Source organism: Ctenopharyngodon idella, chromosome 21 (assembly GCF_019924925.1).
Source record: "Ctenopharyngodon idella isolate HZGC_01 chromosome 21, HZGC01, whole genome shotgun sequence".
NCBI classification, from domain to species: domain Eukaryota; kingdom Metazoa; phylum Chordata; class Actinopteri; order Cypriniformes; family Xenocyprididae; genus Ctenopharyngodon; species Ctenopharyngodon idella.
This window is the reverse complement of record NC_067240.1, coordinates 23813087-23833941: the sequence shown is the minus strand read 5'-3', so window position 1 is coordinate 23833941 and position 20855 is coordinate 23813087. Positions and strand designations below refer to the sequence as shown.

At 38.1% G+C, this 20855-nt stretch overlaps 1 long non-coding RNA gene across 2 annotated transcripts; it reads left to right on the top strand.

Moving 5' to 3' along the window:
• The first annotated feature begins 7094 nt into the window (after positions 1-7094).
• Positions 7095-19870, top strand: LOC127503562 (uncharacterized). Of its 2 annotated transcripts, none has more exons than XR_007927117.1 (8): positions 7095-8992; positions 9121-9153; positions 9429-9504; positions 9819-9917; positions 16068-16175; positions 17084-17298; positions 17389-17452; positions 19193-19870. It is a non-coding gene; the product is annotated as an uncharacterized LOC127503562 (long non-coding RNA). The 2 variants fall into 2 exon arrangements; XR_007927116.1 differs by having other exon boundaries at positions 7096-8992; positions 9819-9913.
• The last annotated feature ends 985 nt before the right edge of the window (positions 19871-20855 follow it).

The window sequence follows — 20855 nt, the reverse complement described above, 5'->3', positions numbered from 1 at the left end:
ACGCGGTCAGTGCGCTCCACCAATCACCGCGCACCAGAGCAACTCTTGCCGGCCAATCGGATACGCCGGAGGACATACTTGGCTTTTCATTGGTCAACATGCTTCCACTCCTGTAGAGGTGTTGCCAGAGCAGGCTCTGGGTGTTGCCAGTGGCGGTTTTCCATCACTTTTCAAGTCAAACAAATATGACAAATCTAAATCATGTTTTAAAGTTTTTAGTTAAATAGTTCAGTCTTTTAAATTTATTTAAAATTAAAAACCCTCTATGCACATTGCGGTTGAACATCCCTTTGCGGTGGTTGTGAAATGTCAAATGGTGACGGAAAACGCGTTAGGGTTAGTGAAGATTATTCTCACCTGTTTTATTATAGTCCGAAATAGTCAGGAAAAAATTATGATTGTACAGTCGCGCATGCTGCGTTCGTCCAATCAATGCCCAGGAATCAGAACTGAGCAGCAGGCGCGTGCACAGGCTGTCAGAAAAAAATGTTTTGTACCTTTAGGAGAGCTTGTCACTGGGGCAATGCCACGGTACCCTTAAAAGGACAACTTTGTTCCTTATCTACAGCTAAAAGGGGCTTAGTAGTACCTTAGAATAGAATATTATCACTAACCCTTTAGATGTAAAGTAAGTACAAAGATGTCTCTTTGAGCGGAATGCCTCAGTGACAAGCTGTTGTAGGCTACCCCTATTTTTTTATTTTTTTTTTTGCAAAATTTTTCTGTAAGTGCAGATAGACCCCAACTGCCCTTTTTGCATCTGACTAGATAGGTGCCCTTTTCGGAAACCATTTTGTATTTTATTTTTATATTTTAGTTTTTATTTAATTTGGGTCCATATCAACTCTCAGTTAAGCGTACGCCGACAGCTGTCCCCAAGCTCCTGCCCCCCTTCGATATCCCTTGTCAGAGCACAGCATTCACTTCTCCATGACCCACCTCAATTGACAGCCAGGTAATGGTCGTGTTTGCCCTAAACTTTGGCACTGTTTGTCACTGCTGTGAAATTAAACCACTTAAAACATCTCAATACAGCTAGCCCAATAGCACAAGTGTTGTGCAAGGTCGGAAATGCACCAAAATTCCAAAATGAATAAAGCTGCCCAAATGTGATATTCATTTTATACAACAGTTCAATAAACAATAAGTTAATTATATTAACTGACAATTTTTTAGACACAATGTTGGCAATTTTGACTCTTTTTGCTCTATTTCGTCAACAAAAATAGTTCCAAACAAAGCAGAACAGCAATACAAAGTGGTGTTTCAGACTTGAATGATTCTGCATTTTTGAACTAATGATTAATGTAATTTTCTTTTGTGTCAAATCAGCGATTCGGAGTGCCAAAGTCATGTGATTTCAGCAGTTTAGCGGTTTGACACGCGATCCGAATCATGATTCGACACACAAAAGATTCATAACATTCTGAAGCTTAATGAAGCAGTGTTTTGAAATCGGCCATCAATATATAAGTCGTTATTTTGTCTTTTTGGTGCACCAAAAATATTCTTGTCGCTTTATAATATTAATATTGAACCACTGTACTCACATGAACTGATTTAAATATGTTTTTAGTACATTAATGGATCTTGAGAGAGGAAATGTCATTGCTGGCTATGCAGGCCTCACTGAACCATCGGATTTCAACAAAAATATCTTAATTTGTGTTCCGAAGATGAACGAAGGACTTATGGGTGTGGAACGGCATGAGGGTGAGTAATTAATGACATTATTTTCATTTTTGGGGGAACTAACCCTTTAAAGGGATAATTCACCCAAAAATGAAAATTCTGTCATCATTTACTCACCCTCACGTTGTTCCAAACATGTATGATTTTCTTTCTTCTGCTGAACACAAAAGAAGTTATTTTTGAAGAATATGAGTAACCAAACAGTTGGGCCTCATTGACTTCCATAGTACAGGGGAAAAAAAATACTATGAAGTCAGTGGGGCCCATTTACGGTTTGGTTACTGACATTCTTCAAAATATCTTCTTTATGTCCTGTATTTGAGTCAGTGAGTTTGAGGACTTATAATTTAAAAGAATTTAATGACTTTTTTCAACAAATTCATCTCTCCCGTCATTCTCCTATACAGTTTACGTTCAGTGCTTCAACGTTCTGTGTTTTGACATAGAACCTGGAACGTAAACCGCATAGGAGAATAAAAAGGGAGAGACAAATTTGTTGAACGTTGATCCTGGAGGGCCATTGTCCTGCAGAGTTTAGCTCCAACCCTGAAAAAACACTCACCTGCCTGTAACTTTAGTAATCCTGAAGACCTTGATTAGCTTCAGGTGTGTTTAATTAGGGTTGGAGCTAAACTCTGCAGGACAATGGCCCTCCAGGATCAATGTTCCCCACCCCTGGCTTAAAATGTCCTCCTTATTATAAACAAAGCATTTATTTAATCAAGCTCGTTCTAATATTGGGTGACATGTGACATCACACAAGCAAATACATGACTGCCTCCAGAACAAGACATAGATGAATACATCGTCGCACCATAGGCCCCGCCCACTGACGTTCAGTCGCTTAATGGCTGACATTTGCCTACACTGGATGTGAGCGTCGTGTCAAAAGCAAATACCAGTTATAATCACTGACACTGTCTACACTGGATACAATCAAAGTCCCTTTAAAGTCCCCATGAAATAAAAATTGAAGTTTTTTGGCTTAGTATGAATATGTTAGCCTTACTGTTATCTATAGTGTATAGTTCACTTCCACCAATATGGATCACTGATTTTGATGACATCACTCTGCACTTCAGCTTCTCATCAGATTTTCTGTCCAATCAAATGCTCTCTAGAATCTGAAGAATCCCACCTCCTACATTATAAATAGACGCTGAAACTGCAGCTAAAATCAGTCACTTGTTCACACTTTTGCTATTTTCTACATGGTGAATGGCACACAGTGCACTATATAGGGGATAGGGAACGATTCAGATTTCTATTTGAGCGAATGAAGTCACGTGAACCGCTGCAGCACGCACAGTAGCTAGGTTTCCATCAAAACGTGAAGTGAATCTTTTCAAAGTTCGCAAAAAAACAAAACCAAACAAATGCGAATTAGGTGTGTTTCCCATCAAGTTGTTCAAGTGGATGACGGTGGTATTGGTAACCTACAGGGAGATTGTTCCAAAGAGTTGGTCCAGCAATAGAAACAGTGTTTCAGTCTGGAACTATAGCACGGATACATTTTTTTTTTTTCAACTCAGGGAAATAGACTGGTGCGAGATTATTAAGTGGTTTAAAAATCAAAATAAATATTCATGGGCAGCCACTGAAGAGAAATTAAGACAGGAGAGATGTGCTGAAATGCATTTCCATCTCCCATTATTCGCATTTCGCACAAGTCAAAAACCACCTCAAGTGAGCGTAAATTTTTTTTTCAGAAATGTGGCATTTCTATCACTCGTTTCTGATGTTATACTTCAAAATGTGCATAAAAACAGGATGATGGAAACATAGCTACAGTCTGCTCCGGTCCAGAGACACAATAGCAATGAGTGGATCATATGCGCGAGCGGCGCATACCAGAAAACATATCGCCACATTTGAATTCTGCACAGAATGCTATATTTTAAAGTGATATGGAGGAGATGAGGAAACTGCGGCTTTACCTAGCTCAACGGCTCTGGCTGAGCTGCGATATAAATAAAATGCTATTGGCTATTTTAAAAAAGGGGAGGTGCTGTTTGATATGTCTTCTTGTTTCAGTGGAAATTACATTAACACACTGAATAATGCTGTGAGTTTCAAGGCCTTTAAGCCAAGTCATTTCATTTGGTGGCCATCTTTGAAACACCTGTCGGGCAGCTATTTCATGCAAGTACAGCTCCTCTCTCTTTGAATGGGGAAACCATTCAAAGAGGGAAATTTATCAACCCCCCGAAGCCGTGTGGAGTATGTTTATGATGGATGGATGCACTTTTTTGAGTTTCAAATAGGTGGTTTCCGTGCACTGCCATTATAAACCTTGGGAGCATCAGGGTGATTATTAATATATAACTCCAGATGTATTCTTCTGAAAGAAGGAAGTCATATACACCTAGGATGGCTTGAGTAAATCATGGGGTAATTTTCATTTTTAAGGGAAATAAATTCTTTAAAAGAGCCGCTCAGCCATCCCTTAAAAAAATCATTTCAGACAGAGGGTCAGAATGAAGGTAGAAAATAATTGTTTTTCCGCATATTTGTTTTTTTGAGCAAAAGTGAACCTCAAGGAACATAAAATGAAAAATTAAAACATTAAAAATAAAAATCATGCAGGTAATCGCATCACAGTAGCTGTCCACTGCAACGGTGCTAATAACTTAAAATGGTTACATCTGACACATTTTTCCATTGCTGTAAATCTACCAATATTTTTTTTCATTAAAATGTAACTATATCATACATTTTCTAATTTAGGTTAGGACTATCTCTTTGGACAAGTAGCCTAGCCTAAACTTCTACCATTTTAAACTGTGATAATCTTAAGCTGTTAAACATGATTATATTATTATTATTATTATTTCTACTATTTATAAATTATATAAAAATATGTTTTTACTATTCATTTATTTATCATTATACTTTTATGTGAAGAAGGTGTGATTTATTCTGCGGCATCATGGCTTAGAGCTGGGTATGATTTCAAGCTTTCTTCACCTTACTGTTTTTCGGGCATTATTCTGCAGTAACAGTTTTTACTTTTTTTTTTTGGTAGCTTTTATTTTTGCATTAGGCGACTCTTTAAGTTGTCTCTAAGTTTTGGAATATGGAAATCCTCCTCGAAAACTCTTCTGGGGCAACTGTGCCGTCGGCAGCAACCTCTATGTCTGGGCCACAGTTTTTCTGAATGTCCAACTGTGTTTCTTCTTCTCCTGCTCTGCTATATTTCCGTACTTCTCGATCAGTCTTTGGACATATAGAACGCTTTCTGCAAATACGTCTTTTTTCTCGTCTTTTACTTGTGGCTTCACTCGCGGCAATGCGCCACAACGTGGAGGAAACGGTGCCAAACTCCTGACGACAGAGTTGGGGATGTAGCAATCAGGAGCAACAGGCCAGTTAATCTTCGGGCGGGTTGGCAGCTTTATGTCCGGCAATTTGCTCGGTGGACGCGGAGGATGTATTTCTTTCACCGTTTTCGCCGTCGGGCCCCCTTTCTTCTTTCTGCAGCAGCAGGACCCCCGATGCGACCGCTGCCCATTCTGAGCCCTTTTAGTCTGGGCACACTGAACCGCCCCACCCTTTATGGCGCATCTGCTAACATCGGACTTCTTGTCTATGTCCAGCAGTTTGGTCGGTGGGCGTGAAGTGTTTTTCTCTCTCATCTGATTTTCTGTTGTTATCTTGAGTCGCGTGAAGAGCAGCAAGTGAATATTCGCGAGCTTCGTCCGTAAGAAAAACCGTCACAAATATGCGTAGCCTGCGATCTTTGAAAGTAAACAAAGCGTTTAAAATACAATGATGCTCTGCTGCAGAACACAAATGACCATTAAATGTAACAAGCAAAGTATTAATCATAAAGTACTTTAACCCCTTAAAGGATTAGTTCACTTCAAAATGAAAATTAGCCCAAGCTTTACTCACCCTCAAGCCATCCTAGGTGTATAGGCCTACTGTATGACTTTCTTCTTTCTGATGAACACAATCGGAGATATATTAATAAATATCCTAGGACGTAGTGTAAGCATTCTGAACTGTGAGAGTCATTACACTTTCTTCCTAAGTTGAATACGGAAGACGGTCTGGCTGTAGCTAGATATTTTACTAGATATTTAACTTGTTAAATATGGATATTTTTCTCGCACAAATTTATCACTTTGCTTCAGAAGGCCTTTATTTACCCCCCGGAGCTGTGTGGAGTACGTTTGGATGGATACACTTTCTTGAGCTTCATACTCATTGATCCCTATCACTGCCATTATAAAGCCTGGAAGCATCAGAATATTTATTAAAGGATTAGTTCACTTCAAAATGAAAATTAGCCCAAGCTTTACTCACCCTCAAGCCATCCTAGGTGTATAGGCCTACTGTATGACTTTCTTCTTTCTGATGAACACAATCGGAGATATATTAATAAATATCCTGACACATCCGAGCTTTATAATGGCAGTGAACGGGACCAACGAGTATGAGCTGAAGAAAGTGCATCCATCATCATAAATGTACTCCACTGGGGCTCCAGGGGGTTAATAAAGGCCTTCTGAAGCGAAGCAAGAAAAATATTCATATTTAACAAGTTATAAAGTAAAATATCTAGCTTCCGCCAGACCGCCTTCTGTATTCAACTTGGGAAGAAAGTGTAACTGACGTCGTGTCAGTTATGTTTTTTTCATAAGTTGAATATGGAAGGCGTAGGACGTAGTGTAAGCATTCTGAACTGTGAGAGTCATTACACTTTCTTCCTAAGTTGAATACGGAAGACGGTCTGGCTGTAGCTAGATATTTTACTAGATATTTAACTTGTTAAATATGGATATTTTTCTCACAAATTTATCACTTTGCTTCAGAAGGCCTTTATTTACCCCCCGGAGCTGTGTGGAGTACGTTTGGATGGATACACTTTCTTGAGCTTCATACTCATTGATCCCCATCACTGCCATTATAAAGCCTGGATGCATCAGAATATTTATTAAAGAATTAGTTCACTTTGAAATGAAAATTAGCCCAACCTTTACTCACCCTCAAGCCAGTCCTAGGTGTATATGACTTTCTTCTTTCTGACGAAGACAATCAGGGGAATATTAATAAATATCCTGACTCATCCGAGCTTTATAATGGCAGTGAAAGGGTTCAGTGAGTATGAGCTGAACAAAGTGCATCCATCCATCATAAATATGTACTCCACGCAGCTCCGGAGTGTTAATAAAAGCTTTCCGAAGCGATGCGTTTGTGTAAAAAAATATCCATATTTAAACAAGTTATGAAGTCAAATATCGAGCTTCCGCCAGACCGCCTTCCGTATTCAACCTCTTGCAGATCACAAAGTTTACGCTACGTCATGCACCTTCCCTGTTCAACTTACGGAAAAAGTGTAATTGACGTGACGCCAATTTACACTTTCTTTGTAACTTGTATACGGAAGGCAGTCTGGCGGAAGCTCGATATTTGACTTAATAACTCATTTAAATATGGATATTTTTTTACACAAACGCATCGCTTCGCTTCAGAAGGCCTTTATTAACACTCCGGAGCCGTGTGGAGTACATATTTATGATGGATGGATGTGGATAGAAGCACTTTGTTCAGCTCATACTCATTGAACCCTATCACTGTAAAGGTTGGGCTAATTTTCATTTCAAAGTGAACTAATCCTTTAATATAACTCTGATTGTGTTCATCAGAAAGAAGCAAGTTATATACACCTAGGATGAGGGTAAAAAAAACTTGGGGTAATTTTCATTTTAAAGTGAACTAATACTTTAACTGTCACCTTCTTGCCAGAGGGACGTTTGGCGCTGTTTTTATTTTTATTTTTATTTTTTTTTGTATCACAAATTTTAGTAATCATCATGAATTAGATATCATTCAAAAGCTTAAAAATTCATCCTGTGTAAAATATTTTGAAATTGGACATTGCTTTACCATGAAAACGGTACTTTAAATCCTTTTAGCGGCCCCTCCCCCTAGTGGGTGTTGTCATGTTTCATTTTACAAAATTTATTTGAACTACTTTATAAAATATAAAGTATATTAAACTACGGAGCCCCGGACATGACATGTTTTAGGATGAGGGTTCCCTCGATTTATAAATCATGTGCATGATTTATAAATCGAGGGAACGAATTAGTAAATCGTGCGCACGATTTTTTTTTTTTCTTGCATGTCATGTGCGGGGCTCCGTACAAAATGGAAAGGTCTGAATCTCAACCTTTCATATTTGGCATCTGTTTTGTGATAAAAGTGATATTTAGACAGAAATGTATTTATTTGTTACAGGACAATGCATAAAAAAAATAAATAAAAAAAATTCAATGGAATGTGGATGACACCCGGTGGCTATTTTTGGTACAACACAAACAAAATCTAATGGGAACTTCAATTTTTGTGATATCAACTACATATTTGTAATACATCTTGGTTAGACATATGGCTTTGATTTTATATAAATCTTAGAGAAAAAAATATTTTGTAAAATATATATTTTATATAAAATAATTTTTTTTTAGTACAAGTACATTTGATTTACAGTCATTTAAAACTTATATAACTTTTTCATACTTTCACTTTTTGAAGTGCAACAGTCTGCTGAGTGTCTTCTTTAAAACAAGACCAAACTTAGGGGTTAAATAATTAAAAAAAAACAATAAAAAATTTATGTCAGAAAGATATTCAGTTCTGCTGCTGTTTATAAATACCAGTAGTGATGTTGTACGATGAGGATGTTGCCATGTTGCCGGAAATAGAGTCATCAGTGTCCTAATGTATAGCCAGGGTCCTTACTGTCCTTACCAGTGCCCCAATTTGTGTACATGATATACTGATTCACGACCTCGGAAGATAGGGAGCTGATTGAGACGCACCTGAAATCTGTTAACATCCAGTTTGAGCAACAGTTCTTTAATTATCTAGGCTGATTTAATTAATAAATACGCTAAATAAAAATGATGTAGTCTAAACCCTAAATTTTAATATTCTTAATGTATGCTGCATTGCCAGTGAGTAATAATATCAGACAGACAAACATGAGTCATTTGATCTAAATGGTCCACTTTATTATTATTCTACAACATGGAGAAAGAATCTGTGGGACAAATGCAAGAGACAAGTGTTTGGGACATGTGTACGACTCCAGTCCCAAGTCTGATTGGTGTCTTGGGGGCTCCATAAAAGGAGAGAGTAAAACAGGCTCCTGGGAAGAAAAGAAACGCCACAGTGTCAATACTGAAGAGCTGAAGAACACCATCATCGTGAAAGATCAGAGGATGACTGTGAAGGAATGAGAGTTTTGGAGGTATTTCTGTAGATTTGGAAAGTTTCAATACAGAGACAGGTGAGTTTGCTGGGCCAAACCTCTTACCTCACAGTGTTTCATTGTTGGACTTTGAAACTACAACAGGTTTTAGATGCATCACTTACTGTAATATAATGTCAATGTCTTATTTTATTTCTCTTTCCCAGATTGTCTGTATTTTTTTGGCCCGGATCAGGCTGGTGAGTGAGATATTCTGTCCTCGGCTAAACTTAGTCTCGACAATAGTCACTGTCATGGTGGTGTACAATTACAACACAGTGAGCAGTTGGTGTGAGAAGTAACTATATATAGGTTCATGTAATGACCACAGTGCTGACAAGAAGGTTAATGTACAAAAACAAACTTGAAAAGAATTACAGTTTAAAAAGCTACAGATATATTTATTGAATGAATCTTAAATGAAATATAGTTTTATATTGGACATCTAATTTTTTATTTTTTTGTGCTTTTGGAGGTTGTTCTCGTCTCAGATCCATGAGCCCCTTCTTTTCATGTTGCCATGGGCAACTACAACGCCGCACTTATTGCTGGTAAGACATCTTCCCTTTATCTATATTCATTTACCAAATACACAAGAGTCCTGATGTATTTTAACTGCATTTCAAACTTAAAATAAGATGATCTTTCATGTATTTCACTATACTGTGCTTGTTATATATTTTTCCTGCTTTTATTTCTCTGCAGATCATACTGTATATGTGATTTTTATCATTTTTTAAATATGTATAGCATAAAATATTGAAATATAATTTTTGCATTAATTATAGTTTTGGCCCGTGGTGCTTTATTTTGCCTCGGAACTGTGTGTCTGTTATTTTCCACATTTTGTGTCTCGTCATCACAGATGTTGAAGAATTCAAGTCCATTGTGTCAACGCTAGAGAACCAGCGTACTCTGACTGAACACAACAGACTGGAGAACACACTCTCAGTTAATCATGTCAGTAAGTGAGTTATTAGATATTAAATTACTGCATGATCAAGCCATGGCATTTGAATTATAATACATTTAAAATTTTAGGGGAAAAATACATTACATAAAGATGTGTATTTACCAATGACAACCAAACCTCTTGTAGGTCCACATAAGATCATTTCGCTGTTACTCCTGGGAATGTGTAGACAGAATGTTGGTCATGTTTTGACACAGAGTCTATGTCAGGATGTCCTTGAGTTATATTTAACTTTTCAGTGTACATCTCACTACATTGCAATGACTAATAGTGTACAACAGTGGTTCCCAAACTTTTTAGAGTGGCGTAACCCCTGAGACATTTAACATCTTTCTGCGAACCCCCTCTTTTCCACTTAGACTGCAGTCACAACTTTTCCATTAAGGGACAATATTTACCCCCTTAAATTAATTTTCCAGTGCATTTTTTTACATTTATAAATAGCTTTATAAAAATACAAATGTTCAATAGAGAAATTAGGCAATGATTGTAAAAACGTAGTGAAACTTTTAAATATTAAACTAAAACTAACAGTAGGTGGCGGCAAGTCACTGTCTTAAAGGGTTAGTTCACTCAAAAATTACATTTCTGTCATTAATTACTCATCCTCATGTCGTTCCACACCCGTAAGACCTTCGTTCATCTTCGGAACATAAATTAAGATATTTTTGATGAAATCCGAGAGGTATATGACTCCTCCATAGACAGCAAATCGACACTTTCAAGGTCCAGAAAGATACTAAAGACATTGTTAAAACAGTCGACATGACTACAGTGGTTCAACCTTAATTTTATGAAGCAACAAGAATACTTTTTGTGCGCAAAAACAAAACAAAAATAATGACTTTATTCAACAATATCTTCTTTCCCTGTCATTATCCTTATGGGGTGTTCACACCAGACGCGACTTGCGCGAATAAATCGTGCTATTCGCGCGTAGTTGGACGCTTGAACATTTCGAGTTTATTCGCTTCATTCGCGCGTGAAATTCACTTCATTTGCGCGTGAAATTCACTTCACAACAGACGCGAATTCGCGTCATGAGAGGGGCTTCTGCCAGGCGGCTCCAGTCTCGTTTCTGCACACTTCCTCTGAATAAACACATTAACTTGTCAGCGGGAAAGTAGTTGTAAAATACGGCGAATAAGCTCAATTTGCCGGCTTTAGCTAGCTTGTAGTCTCAATATGTGTATATATATATATATATATATATATATAGCTCAAATTGAGTAAAGAGCGTTTTACCAGATTGTCCGACCTCCTCACTCACTTTCTTCCAAGCAAGATCCTTTTTATTCCTGTTTCTATAAAAGTATGAAGATGTATCATACAGCGACGATGATTTTGTCCTCCATTGTTGTTTCGGATTTCTGCCTCCTCTTGCTACGTCGTAATCACGTCACTACTAGAGCAAGCTCCTGATTGGTTAACGCGACGTGAATTTTCGGCAAAATTCAGATTTTTCAACTCGCGCGAATCACACGTTACGCGCGTCAAACACCCGAAACGCTCTATTCGCGCAGCATCATTTGCGCGAATCGCGTCATTCGCGCCCTGCCTCATTCGTGCGAATCGCGCCGCAGGATGTCTATTCGCGTCTTTGAATTGATTTAACATGTAAATCACTCGCGCTTAACGCTTCATTCACGTCTGGTGTGAACGCACCATTACGCAGTTGCCGCAGTAAGCACAGTAAAAGCTTCCGTGTTTATGTCTGAATACAGACTCATTATTGGCCAAAGCTGATCACGTGAGCAGCACGTTCTGACGTAGAACCAGGAAGGGCTGGACGTAAACAACCTATGAGAATGACACAGAAGAGAAGATATTGTTGAATAAAGTTGTTATTTTTGTTTGTTTTTGCGCACAAAAATTATTCTCGTCACTTCATAACATTAAGGTTGAACGACTGTAGTCACATGAACTGTTTTAACGATGTCTTTAGTACCTTTCTAGACCTTGAAAGTGTTGATTATATTGCTGTCTATGTATGAGTCATATACAAGTTCAAGTTCAAGTTTCATTTATTTATATAGCACTTATAAAACAGCCACACGACTGACCAAAGTGCTGCACAAAGGATCAGACAAAAGATATAAAGGAAAAAAATATACGATAAACACAACTAAAACACAATAAAACAAAGTCAGACCCCAATTTATACAAAACTAAATAAATATGTAGAATAAAACCAAAGAAAACAAGGTAAAAACAATAAAAACATAAAAGCACGACAAGAACCATAAAAAAAACATTAATTATAAGCCATGGAAAACAAGTGCGTTTTTAGTAGAGACTTAAAAGTGGACAGGGAAGGGGCTAACCTAATTTCTAGAGGCAGAATATTCCACAACCACGGTCCAACCACAAAAAACGCTCGATCCCCTCTGTGTTTGAGTCAGAATGTGGGACTAAAAGAAGGTTCTGGTCACTGGATCTCAAACTTCTGGAAGGAGTGTAAGGTTGCAGCAGTTCAGATAAATAAATGGGGGCTAAATCACGTAGGGATTTATAAACAAATAAAAGGATTTTAAAATCAGTTCTGAATTTAATAGGCAGCCAATGAAGGGTCCTCAAAATTGGAGTGATATGAGCGATTTTACAACTATTATGAAGGAATCTTGCAGCAGCATTTTGAACTAATTGAACACGAGCAATTTGAGACTTTGAAATACCGAAGTAAAGTGAATTGCAGTAGTCTAAACGTGAGGTAATAAAAGCATGAACAGCCATCTCTAGAGTTTTATGATTTAGGAAAGGTTTGATTTTAGACAATACACCTCTCGGATTTCATAAAAAATATCTTAATTTGTGTTCCGAAGATGAACAAAGTTCTTACGGGTGTAGAACGACATGAGGGTGAGTAATTAATGACAGAATTTTCACTTTTTGGGTGAACTAACCCTTTAATGCGTGAGTCATCGAGTCATTAATTCATTCAGTAACAAAGCAAGTGGCTGTATTTATGAATGGGTCTTTGAATCATTGACTCTCAAGATTTGTTCAAAGCCGCATATTCGTTCATGAAACACCGCTGTGTGTTGCAGTTCTGCTGTGGCTTTCGTTGGAACTATTCGGTTGTTAAGTCTGACGCGGCAGCGCTTCCGGGTCCAAACGCTCTACAAGAAAACAACAAACGGTGCTAATATACACACATGATGTGGTGTAATACTACCAAAAAATTATAATCATAACCTTTATCTCCATACCAAAATCCCAGATGGCCAGACAGTGATTCATCTTATAAATCGTTAAAATATTAATGTCTGTGACGCAGTGAGCATGGAGACTGTTGTGTAGACTGTAAGTATTTTAAATGTTTAACTTTTTAAAATGTTAAATGTTTAATATAAATAAATAGCGCTCATAAACAGCCTGTTGAGATGGCATTCTCAAGTGAAACAAGCCGGGGCTTGGACCCAGAAACGGCGTTCCTTACGTCACGACTTAAAGGGTTAGTTCACCCAAAAATGAAAATAATGTCATTTATAGACCAATTTGGTGCTTGTAAACAGCCATGACGTTTTTTTGTGGGCGGAGCCTACCTGGTTGCAGAAAACGACATCAGTAGCAGTCTATGGAAGGAACAGAATAAAAGAATAAAAGTTCATTTTGAGTTTATATCTCACATTTCTTAGAAGGAAAAACAGAATTGTGAGATATGTCTTTTTTCCTCAGAATTGCAAGTTTATATCCTGCAATTCTGACTTTTTTCCCCTCAGAATTGTGAAATAAACTTACAATTGCGAGTTCTAAAGTCCGAACTGGGAGATATAAACACGCAAATGCAAGAAAACAATTCAGAATTGTGAAATAAAAATATTATAGGCTATGTTTAAATTTAAACATAACTTTAAATTAACTTTAAAGTTATCTATGTAAAATGTTATAGGTTTAAATATTATTTCTTGCTGTAACTGCTATGTATGTATGTCCTCTATGAACTGCATATGTGAATATTATGTAGATTTACTGTTTGCATCAAATTCCTGCTTTAATAGTAGACTAATCATTGCAGGTTCCATCAGTCCAGTCTGTGACTTGCAACATAAACGTCTCCGTTTAGCTTCAAAGGACGTCTTCAACGACGGTATTCTATAAAAAATGAAGACTATATTTTTTGCATTCCGATTCCGACATCCAGAGGCACAACAAAACATTTTTCTCTTATTCTCTGGATTTTGCACATTTTCCTCCACTTGCTATCGCTATTTTTCTGCAACCACTATGCGCGCGCAGCTGCAAGTGACTTAACTGTGACGTCTGCTCCAAATGGGTCTGTTACTCACCCTCATGCCATTCCACACCTGTAAGACCTTCGTTAATCTTCGGAACGCAAATTAAGACATTTTTGTTGAAATCCGATGGCTCGGTGAGGACTGCATAGCCAGCAATGACATTTCCTCTCTCAAGATCCATAAAGGTACTAAAAACATATTTAAATCAGTTCATGTGAGTACAGTGGTTCAATATTAATATTATAAAGCGAAGAGAATATTTTTTGTGCACCAAAAAACAAAATAACGACTTATATGGTGATGGCCGATTTCAAAACACTGCTTCATGAAGCTTTGGAGCGTTATGAATCTTTTGTGTCGAATCAGCGGTTCGGAGCGCCAAAGTCACGTGATTTCAGCAGTTTGGCGGTTTGACACGTGATCCAAATCATGATTCGACACAAAAGATTCATAAGTACAGATGAGTAAGGATTCATCTTAGTCTTTGATGTTTAATAAGATGCCGGGTACATTATGAATTAGGAGTAAAACTGTAAAAAATAAACAATCAGAAAAATTATCCAATGACTAAAGAACATTCATGTGAGTAGTTCTGAAACTGCCCCAAATGAAATCAATGTAATCAATATACGTTAATGGGATTATCAGATGACCAAGAAAATAGCAACAAATACAGATATTGGCTCATATAGAGAAGTTATCAAAGGAGAATGGAATCAACACATTGAGTGCTATATCAAAAAAATGCTAGGCTAATAGCTAAAGGCTATCACCAAAATAACATTAAATCAAAGCTTTGAATAAACTTATGTAAAGAAGAATTAACTTACAGATGATGCTTTTAAAACACAAAACAAAGGATGGCATCAAAGATTGAGGAGCTGACTGCATGAGAAATGTGATCACTTATTCTTCTAGAGAACTGCCACTGGGGGGCGCCAAAACTATACAAAACCATATTAGCTACAAGTAAGCTTGGAGCAGAACAACTGTAGTCACATGAACTATTTTAATTATGTCTTTACTACCTTTCTGGGCCTTAATATTGGTTATGATGTTGCTGTGTATAGGGAGATCATAAGCTCTCGGATTTCATCAAATCTTAATTTGATGAACAAAGGTCTTACGGGTTTGGAACGACATAAGAGTGAGTAATTAATGACAGAAATTTCATTTTTGGGTGAACTAACCCTTTAATATGACTGTTTTGTTTGTTGAAATCAAGGTCACGTTTGCAATCTTGTGGATATTTGGGAAAACCTGCATTCTTGCTCGTATAATATATTATCAACATTAAAAACAAGAACTCACACAGGGTATGTTTTTGTATGGAAGAGAGTTTGAGTCCTAAATCAATCACTATGTACACAGTCTGTGTCTGTAGGCTATTTGTTCTTTATGCTAGTAAGTGCTAAATCCCCACTTTTTGTCGAGAACTGCAGTAATGTAGCGTGATTTGCTAAGGCAGCATACTTTGCACGCAATCATATGCATGCTGCTTGTGTGGATGCAGTCAGTTTTGACTGCAAAAGATGAGGTCATTTGTTTAGATATCATGTATTTACGGCATTTTGCCTGTTAGAAATACATGCTCGGTTTTAATGATATTTTAAGGTGGGGTAGAATTAAATGAACGCCAAAACTCACCATTTTGTTCACGTACCCCCATGGGTTCGCCCCAGTTTGGGAACCACTGGTGCACAAATAAGTGTGGATGAACACTGATAATTCCATAATTCATTTAATTACAGTATTTCTGGAATAAAATTGTGATGTTGTGTTTGTAGGATGAAACCATATGAGATAAGATACATTTTAGAACCTAAAACTGAAGTTTAGAGAATAAAATCTCATCCTTTATGAAGATATTGAGTGTTTTTACTTATTAGTGCTCCCTTTGCAGGCTGTCGAGGAACAAGCAGGACAGGAAATGAATGAAGTGAATCAGGAACCAGACTTGCTCGCCCTCAAGTTTCTTTATAGTAACACAGATGAACCCAAAGACACCAAAGTAAGTTTGTTTAGAAAAATCTGAAAGCTGATTATTATTATTACTAATTTAATTATTTATTATTATTTAGAAAATATGAATTTTCTAATATCAAATTATGAATTTGCTAATGTACTTATCTATTTAGTTGTGAATGCAGTGCGCTTGCAGAGAGAGCCCGCCCATACGCTCTTCTGATTGGCTGTGATTTTGATTAATTTTGTCGAGTCTGGTTTGGACGGATAAATTGCTTGCTGCTGGAAGTCTTATCTCATCGCATCTGGTTAGGACGTAAACCCACGTTTGGGAAGCCCTGGCTAATCCTTTTCTAAAAATTTAGGAAATGTTTAGACTAGTGTAACAGAGGCCAGCTAGTAGTTGCTATGCAAGTAAATCTCACTCCTCTCATCTCAAGAGATGCTCTAGCGACCGATGCTAGGGGTTGCAGCCTTTAGCCTCCTTGTTAGAGCGTCCGACTCCCACGCCGGAGACCCAGGTTTGAGGCCCGTGCAGAGCGCGGCGAGTAGGACCTGGGTAGAGGGGTTACATTGGTGCCGTGACCCGGATGGGAGTGAGGTTTAGGGGGGTGAGTGTAACGGAGGCCAGCTAGTAGTTGCTCTGGAAGTAAACCTCACTCCTCTCATCTCAAGAGATGCTCTAGCGACTGATGCTAGGGGTTGCAGCCTCTAGCCTCCTTGTTAGAGCGTCCGACTCCTACGCCGGAGATCTAGGTTCGAGGCCCGTGCAGAGTGGGGCGAGTAGGACCTGGGTAGAGGGGTTACACTAAAATAAATCTTAAGCATTCAAAACTGGATTTTAGTGTTCAGTGCTCAGTTTCAGGGGCTCTGTTGTGCTTTTGAGCCCCTGGCAGTGTAAGACCCCTAGAGGACAAACTGAAAAGATTAGGATTGTTCCTTCAATTTTTTTAGGAGCCCGTCAGCAACTGTACCTCTGCTCCTGCACCAGCGGTTTCCTCTTCTTCATCTTCTGGCGCAGCAAGCATGACCCCGCTCCCTGCGTATCTCTCAGCATTATTAGCAGCTAAACCCCGACCGGCCCTGCAGGGCCCCGCCACCTTGGAGCAGATGAGAGCAGAGCTCCGAGATCTTCGAGATGAACTGGATACGCTGAAGACTCAGCAGAAGTTAGTGCAATATGGATGTATGTTAACTAAATAAAAATGTTGGGATTCTTATCCTTATATTTCTGTAAATGTAATGGCATTGCGTTTCAGAAAAGAGATCAGACTGCTCATGAACGAACTGGACGAAGAAAAGAAGATGCGTTTGTCACTGCAAGTAAGTAAAGTCAAGAGCCTCAGATGTTAATTCTTTATTCAATATTTCATTCATTACCATAAGACCCATAGGACCTATTATGCTTTTTACCTTTTCAACAATCTTTACTGTGTAATGTTGCTGTTTGAGCATGAAAAATGTCTGCAAAGTTACAAAGCACAAAGTCATTCCAAAAGGAGTTATTCTCTATATCAGTTTCAGTTTCTGAACTCCCTGAAACGCCTCCATTGTAGTCTTTAATTTTCTTCTAGGAATGAACATGTTACAATATTCCTCATTTAGATAATTCCCGCTAGAGTCATACGAAAAATAACTCGCGGTTATGTTAAGGAGTGTTACATTTCTGAAACATGCTTGAAGCGGTTGACCAATAACAACACACTGGTTCAGCCGACCAATCGGAGCACATTGCGCTTTTCGGAAGGAGGGGCTTCATAGAGACAGGAACTAAACAGGCGTGCGTTTCCCGTACAACAACGTAACTCGCTGCTTCACTACCAAAGTACGATGCATCGTTGAACAAATCAGCTAGCTAATCACAACTGTTTCCCGAAGCCACGTTGGTTAATAATGTCACGCAGGTGGTGGAGTAATAACTTCTTTAAATGAATCGGTTTGAGATCAAATTAATGCTAGATTTTTTTCCCATAAATTACAGACATTGCATCTAAGGACTAATTCCCATTTTTCTCTGTTATTTTGCTTTATTTCCAGATTCATTCATAGACTCGTTCGTACGTACTAGAGCATGTATGTACACACATGCGCACTCTTCAAATACGGTGCTTAAAATCTCTTGACAAACTAAAATATGTGTAACGGGAGCCAGCTAGTAGTCGCTGTGCGAGTAAACCTCACTCTTCTGATCTCAAGAGATGCTCTAGCGACTGACGTTAGGGGTTGCAGCCTTTAGCCTCCTTGTTGGAGCATCCGACTCCCATGCCAGAGACCCAGGTTCGAGGCCCGCTCAGAGCGGGGTGAGTAGGACCTGGGTTGAGGGGTTGCATTGGTGCCGTGACCCGGATGGGAGTGAGGTTTAGGGGGGTGAGTGTAACGGAGGCCAGCTAGTAGTCACTGTGCGAGTAAACCTCACTCCTCTGATCTCAAGAGATGCTCTAGCGACTGACGCTAGGAGTTGCAGCCTTTAGCCTCCTTGTTAGAGCATCTGACTCCACGCCGGAGACCTGGGTTTGAGGCCCGCGCAGAGCGGGGCGAGTAGGACCTGGGATGAGGGGTTACATATGTAAATGACATTTGTATATATTCAAAATAAAAGATATACATTTTAGGTTACTTAATGTCAGCTTGCTTATTTTGCTTATTTATTAAGTCCACATGTCAAAAAAACACAATATCTTTTATTTTGAATATATACAAATGTCATTTACATATGTAACCCCTCATCCCAGGTCCTACTCGCCCCGCTCTGCGCGGGCCTCAAAAACTATGCTTCTAACCACAGCTCGAGAGCTGTCCTTCCAGCCACACAAGTGATGCAGTTTGCGAATGTTCGTTTGAACGATGGTTTCGGGAAACACCAAATCGTTGAACTATGTTAGTAACGACGGAACTTGCGATGTTAGTTGGCTAACGATGCTTTTGGGAAATGCTCACCAGAGCCTTACTGTCAGACTGGGAAGAGAGGAAAAAGGGCATAATAGGTCCTCTATCATGAAGGTTATAGGTGATAATTTGACAGTATATATCACTGACTCACACTTGTGCTCTGTTTCACTTCAGATTGAAGTAGAACGCCTTAAGAAACACATGTCCAAGTGAGCCAACTCTGAGGTATCCATCACCTGGTCGAAGCGGTCAAATCACACAGATACGCCACCGTGAGTCGGAATTGGCAAACTCAAAGAGTGGAAATGAAAATCTTTCAGAGACTGAGGAAGAACTCTTGAGAATTTGTATCAAGATTCATTGTGAAAACATATTGTGTTAATGCTTTACACCGCCACTTTATACATGGGTAATATAAAAGAATGTTTTGGGTTTTAAATCCCTGAAGATAACTGGAAAGAGACAATGTATATATAGTAGTCAACATTTGAAGTGGATCAAAAAAGTTAATCAAGGTTGTCCTAAGAAGAAGGTTTTAGGACAACTTTGATGAAAGGTTTTGATCCACATCAAATGTTGACTACTGTAGTTTCAATCAATTAAAATCAATACATTACATGCTGGGATGTCAGATTAATGTTAGATCTTTCAGTTAATTCTTTATATATAACAAAGTCTTCCCATTTCGTGCAGAGGATTCTAAAGCTTTAAAGGGATAGTTCACCCAAAAATGAAAATTCTGTCATCATTTACTCACCCTCAAGTTGTTCCAAACCTGTATAAATTTCTTTGTTCTGCTGAACACAAAGGAAGATATTTTGAAGAAAGTTTGTAACTAGGCCACTTTGGGGCACCATTGACTTCCATAGTAGGAAAAAAAAATACTATGGAAGTCAATGGTGCCCCAGAACTGTTTAGTTTCCCACATTCTTCAAAATATCTTCCTTTGTGTTCAACAGAACAACGAAATTCATACAGGTTTGGATCAACCTGAGGGTGAGTAAATGATAGAATTTTCATTTTTGGGTGAACTATCCTTTTAAGAATAGTGTTCAATAGTTTGGAATCAATAAGATTTTTTTTTTATGTTTCTGAAAGAAGTCTCTTTCTCACCAAGGCTACATTTATTTGAATCACAAATAAAAAAATACAGTAAATAAATATATATTGTGAAATAATATTAAAATTTAAAAATGTTTTCTATTTTAATGTATTTTATAATGTAATGTATTCCTGTCATTAAAGCTGAATTTTCAGCATCATTTCTCCAGTCTTCAGTGTCACATGATCTTTCAGAAATCATTCTAATATGCTGATTTACTGCTCAAGAAATTTTTCTTTTTATTATCAATGTTGAAAAATATTGTTTTTTCAGGATTATTTGATGAATAGAAAGTAAAAACAAACAAACAGGATTTTTAGTAACAATGTAAAAAATATATTGATTTGATCAATTAAAAAAAAAAAAAAAAAAACGTAACCCAATCTTACAAAACAAACAAAAAAAAATTCTTACTGACCCCGAACATTTGAATGATAGTGTTTAATAAAATGTATTAAAGGCACAATATGTAATTTTTCTCCACTAGAGGTCACCTATTAAAAACAAAGGTGTAGCTTGATGATGCCGAGATTGAGCGCAGAATCATGGGAGATGTCCGGTTTTCCACGCAGCCAGTGGAAAAGGATCTGATGGGGCTCCAGCAGAAATCATGTTCATGGATGAGATTATTAACGTTACTGTAGTATGAAGCAAAGCAGGGCTGAGTGATGTTGGAGCTGAACGAGGCCGCTGGAGTGATTGCTAATGAGAGACGAGCGTGACACACGCCTCAAG